Source organism: Mytilus galloprovincialis, chromosome 13 (assembly GCF_965363235.1).
Source record: "Mytilus galloprovincialis chromosome 13, xbMytGall1.hap1.1, whole genome shotgun sequence".
Classification (NCBI taxonomy): domain Eukaryota; kingdom Metazoa; phylum Mollusca; class Bivalvia; order Mytilida; family Mytilidae; genus Mytilus; species Mytilus galloprovincialis.
Window position 1 is genome coordinate 15,401,056 of NC_134850.1, and position 5,509 is coordinate 15,406,564.

Sequence of the window (5,509 nt, forward strand, 5' to 3'; positions counted from 1 at the left end):
GCCAATGAGACAACTCTCCATCCAAATAACAATTTAAAAAAAGTAAACCATTATAGGTAAATGTACGGCCTTCAACACAGAGCCTTTTTACAAAACTACGTACTACAATTGTTACTGTTCTATAGTGTAGAGAACAGTAGGTGTCAACTGTTCTCTAAAAATATTAAGAGCATGGGAAAGTACTACTTTTGGAGGAAGTAAATTCATTGTGTAATAGTGAACGGAAAAAAATTAATGTCTGTTGAACATTGACATTCCTAATTTATTATTGAAGAGGAAAATTTGTTATCAAACAAATTTTAATTCAATGCTAATTATAAAAAAGAAAATGTGGTATTATTGCCAATGAGACAACTGTCCACAAGAGACCAAGATGACACAGACATTAACAACTATAGGTCACCACCGTATGGCCTTCAACAATGAGCAAAGCCCATACCGCATAGTCAGCTATAAAAGGCCTCAATATGACATTGTAAAACAATTCAAACGTGAAAACTAACGGCCTTATTTATATAAAAAAAATGACAGAAAAAACAAATATGTAACAAATAAACAGGTTGGGAACAAACCCCCTGTATGGTGATTATACCTGTATAGAGGGATACAATTATCCCTCTATAGAGGGGTATTTTTGTTTGCACTGGATTTAAAGCAAATTAGGGCAGAATAGCATTTTCTAGTTATATTGGCTATAATCTCTAGCATTATATGCATCAACGTATGCACTTTACTAAAATTTGGGATAACCAGTTTTCTGCTATAGTGACAAAACTTGCAATCTATTGTACACCTATCTGAACACCTGATCAACAACAAAAGGAATAGTTGACCTTTAAATTTCATGTTAATTCTAACAATAGAAATTCTGTTCAGTGAGATAATTTTGAATAATTACAAAATGTATCAATTCAATATATTTCAGTTTTTGTTATTGGTGTATCAAAAACATGGATGTACGAATATAATTTCATAAATTTGAAACATTTAAAATAATTACATACCAATATAAAGAACCGTTCATCATTTTTGAAAAAGACTGAATGAAAATTGAATTATTTTTCTTCCCTTGATGAATTGATTGGGAAATCAACCAGCGTTATCTAATGGTAATCACAGAGAGGGACCAGCAAGCAATTTTTAATTGTAGCTTATTCAATGTTAAAACAATTTTCCACTATAAATGAATGTTACTTTATACAAATATAAGGACTTTGTTAGCTAAATCTACAAATTTTATTAGATATTATGATTTTTTATTGCAATAGATTAATATGCTACTTTAAGCAATAGGTTACCTTTATTTGGTGTATGGAATGATTGTAAGGTATCATGTCTGTCTAGCAGGATTCATCTAACCTTGACCTGATTTTCATGGTTCATTGGTCGATGCTTAGTTTTCCTTTATAAGCTTGATTCTTAGATATGCAATTTGAATAGGTCAACTACATGTACATTTGTACATTTAAAGCATATTTGTTGTATAGAATGATTGTGGGTGTAGATGTATATTTCCAGTTTGGCTACATGTATATCTGACCTTTGACCTCATCCTTTGATGATGTTAATTTTATGTGATAGTTGTAATACAGCTTTATATTTAGAACTATCAACATAATATCAATGGAACATATAGAAGGCGAGACTGTTTCACCATGTGCACTCTTTGTTTCTGCAAGGATAGGCATAATTTTGGACCATAAGAATATATGTTGGTTTAAGAAGGATGTTGGAATACTCAGTTATCGAACTAGGCAGGTAACACTGCATATACCACTTCTCTTGATTTTCATATTTATTCTTATTAGGCATGTCTAGAACAATAATTTAAGTGACTCATGATCACACTCAAATTTGAACACCTTTTACAAGTTTTGATTATGAGCATTACATACAAGTTTAACAATTTTTTTAGCATCAACTTGGCTGGACTGTAGAAACCAGAATAACGTACCTTGAAAATAAAACAATTCATGTGTTATTTCCCTTACTGACTTTGGTGGTATAAAGGCTCTATACAATACAGCTTAGTTTCAATATATCTGTAATTATGTTGAGATAATTTCAAACTTGACATATACTAGTCAACAAAAGAAACGATACACGACTTTAAAATAAAATTTATCAAAAAGTATAAAACATAAAACAAAATGAGATACACATTTTTAAAAAGCTTTTATTTGCAATGTATCCACATGTGTTAATGAAAATCAAAACTTGTCGGAAAGTATCTAAATTCCGTGTGAACGATTATAGGGTGCAAATTAGTTTTGCGGAAAGTTGAAGAAAAATCGACACGTAATTTTCTAAGTACTAAATAAAATTTCAAATTTGTTTAAAACTATTCAATATGCTAATCAAGTTGTATTTCATGTTGTAACTAATGTGTTAAAATATTGTTTTTTCAAATTTTTGGGGAAAAAAGGTTTTTTTTGAAATCTCAAAAAATGCAAAATTTTATTTTTTTATTTTTGTCTGAAATCAATGCTTTTGATATGAAAACAACACACAGTAAATTTGGAACCTTTCGGATTAGTTTTAAGATTGTGACCGCTTTTTGAATATCACTTTACACATACTGTCTATGGTAAATCAGTTGATAATGTATACATTTTAACAATTTCTCGATGGGCCGAACTTTGCTTAACAAATAAACGAAGAAACTGTATGATTTTTAAAAACAATTTGATGGCAAACATTGTCTTTACTTTTAAATGAGAGGTTGGCATCATTAGTTGGAACTTCTGTTTTTCAAATTGTCGTTTTATGTAAATTTTGTAAAAAAAAAAAAAATCGCCAAAAAACGTCACGATTGCAAAAACATATTTTTTTTAAACGGATTTATATTTCCATAATGATTTAGTATTACTACCTTCAATATTGGTCCTATAAACGGAAAACTTTATCTTTAATTTGAAAAAAAGTCTTGTATCGTTTCTTTTGTTGACTAGTATATATACTTTTAACTCTGTTTAAATTGAGTTTTTATAAGATGTGTAGACATTATTAACATGGATAGGCATGAAAGTATTGTTTACTTAATATGATATTGATAATCAGATGCTTATCTTAAGTTGGATATGGCACCTATTATAATTATATCAGTAGTTTACAAATCTGAAGTTTCAGATAATTGAATTATTTTCATATTCATGATATTGTAGATGATATTTTTGGGATAGAGGAGAACTATAATGGAGGGGACAGCTGTAGATGAAACTTTTGAGGTAAAAGATCAAATGTTGTACTAAGAAGACAGCTCTGCTGAGAGTTTAGTGATGTTAAGGTTTGAGCTTCTCTAAATTTGACTAAAAGATATTGATAATGAGTTCGGTTAAATTAGACATTTAAAAAAAATGATGTTTTAAGTGCTGTTGATCCATTTCCTTTATCATCTAAATATAGATGTTCCCAGAAATGAAGTCTGCAGATGACTTATTGCATTTTAACAACATTCAGAATCCTGTGAAGAGTGGACTCTCTTTGTTACTTTACCGTTAAAAAGTCCCTAATTATTTATTTAAGTTTCTTTTTAAGTATAGCCACCAAAATTTAGGTGAAATTGCTGAAATATCAAAATATATCAGAATTTCACCAAAAAACTCTAGCCTTTATATTACACATCTTTTGTTGGCGCGGCCGTATACTACATGTATTTTCAGAAAAATGAAATAAAAAAAAAAAATGTGGAGAACTGAAGAAAAAAATATGATACTGCTGAAAAATTGTATGATATAGAGATTTGAGTTCCTCTAAATTTGAGTTAAAATACATTGGTTATAAGATTTGTTAAATAAGACCTTTATAATAAAAATTATGTTTTATAAGGCCAAAGATCTATTTCCTTTATTTTTTAATACACATGCTCCCAGAAATGAAGTCTGCAGATGACTTATTGCTGAACTACATCCTTAATTTTAGTTTATGAATCATGGGAAGAATTGACTTTTAACTTTATCTTTTAAAACCGGACTAATTGTTCAGTAGATTGGTTTTAGAGCCATTGAAATTAAGGTGAAAATTTTGACAAAATATAAATTTGAGAATTTCCCAAGAATATCTAGCCTTTATATTACACATCTTTGTTGGTGCGGCAGTATATTTAAGAAAAGCAAGAGAAAAACATACTGGGAAAAAAAATTATACTGCTGAAAATATAAGTTTTTATAAAATTTGATTTTGATTTTGATTTTTGGTGTTTTAACGCCACTTTTAAGCAACGCATTTAGGCTATTTCTTGGGAATCAGATTTTATTGGTGGAGGAAGCGGGAGCGCTCGGAGAAAAACAGACCTTAGGTAGGAAAACTGACAATCCTAGTCAATAAAGATTGGAGTCGAATGGACCCGCAAGAGCGGGTTTGAACTCACAACCTCAGTGTTGACTGGTTTAGTGATTACAGTAGTATAACTACATAGATCACTCGGCCACCGAGGCCCCCTATAAAATTTGAATATAAAGATCTATTTAGTATTAAGGATCATGTACAGTCAAACCTGTTCTAAGCATGTCACTCATGGGAAGTATCAAAAGTGACGGCTGGAGAAAAGTGACATTTAAGAGGTTCTGAAAAATTCCCAGTCCAAAAAAAAACGTGGCTGGGATTGAAACTTGGTTTAGTGTTACAGTTGGAAGATTTATTGTTCATGTTAGCAGACAAATATTAAAGGTGGATTCTTGCTCTGTAAATTTGAAGAAGTCACATTTAAAGGTGTTGATACTTTTGGCTAAATAAGTTGGTGAAATGCTTTTCAGTGGTATGAAGTTAATTGAAGGAAGAGGAATACAAGTAGTCACAAATTTACTTCATATTTCTAGATCCATAAATAAGGTGACCACTGAAATATATAGAGAAAATTCTTGATATGGTATCCAAGAGACCATTAGAGATAGTTGACCTCTTAAATAAGGGTGATGACCTGAAGGCAGGTTTGACTGTATATGATTATTTTTTTCACATTTAGAATTTTTGTTAAGAAAAAAACATGTAAAGAATGACTTTCAATCAACACGATCATTAACAAACCTTGTTTCAGAAGGTTTTTTTTAAGCAGCAACTGTTTTTTAAAAGAAAATATCTACATGCATGCATGAGATGCATAGAGTGGAATAATTAGCAAGGAGACATGAAATTCATTAACAGGTATAATTGGATTGCTGCTACACAAGAAAAGTTCACAATGGGAAAATTGAAGTCTCTTTTGTCAAATTATAGCTCTCAGCTGGTCCTTGCTGACGGTTTCTAGGTGATGGCAAGTATTGAAGCACAGCGCCGTATCAGTGTTGTATCCTTCTTCTGGTTCAGTTTGTTAGGTGTGGTTTTTTGTTAGGTGGGGTCAACTTTTGAGTTATCTATTTAAAGAGATTGCCTACATTGTGGAATGTAAAATTAAGGGATAATGCTGGATTCTTTTTATCCTTGATAAGTGCCTGTATGAAGTCTGTCTTAAAAGGGGCAGGGTTCCCATAGCAATGTCAACTTTTTTATTTTAGTTCTCTTTTAAATTTTT

The 5,509-nt window shown here is 30.7% G+C and overlaps 1 long non-coding RNA gene across 1 annotated transcript; it reads left to right on the plus strand.

The window, feature by feature from the left end:
- The first annotated feature begins 1,464 nt into the window (after positions 1-1,464).
- On the plus strand, positions 1,465-4,449 carry LOC143056319 (uncharacterized). The gene is made up of 2 exons (XR_012972295.1): positions 1,465-1,758; positions 3,165-4,449. It is a non-coding gene; the product is annotated as an uncharacterized LOC143056319 (long non-coding RNA).
- The last annotated feature ends 1,060 nt before the right edge of the window (positions 4,450-5,509 follow it).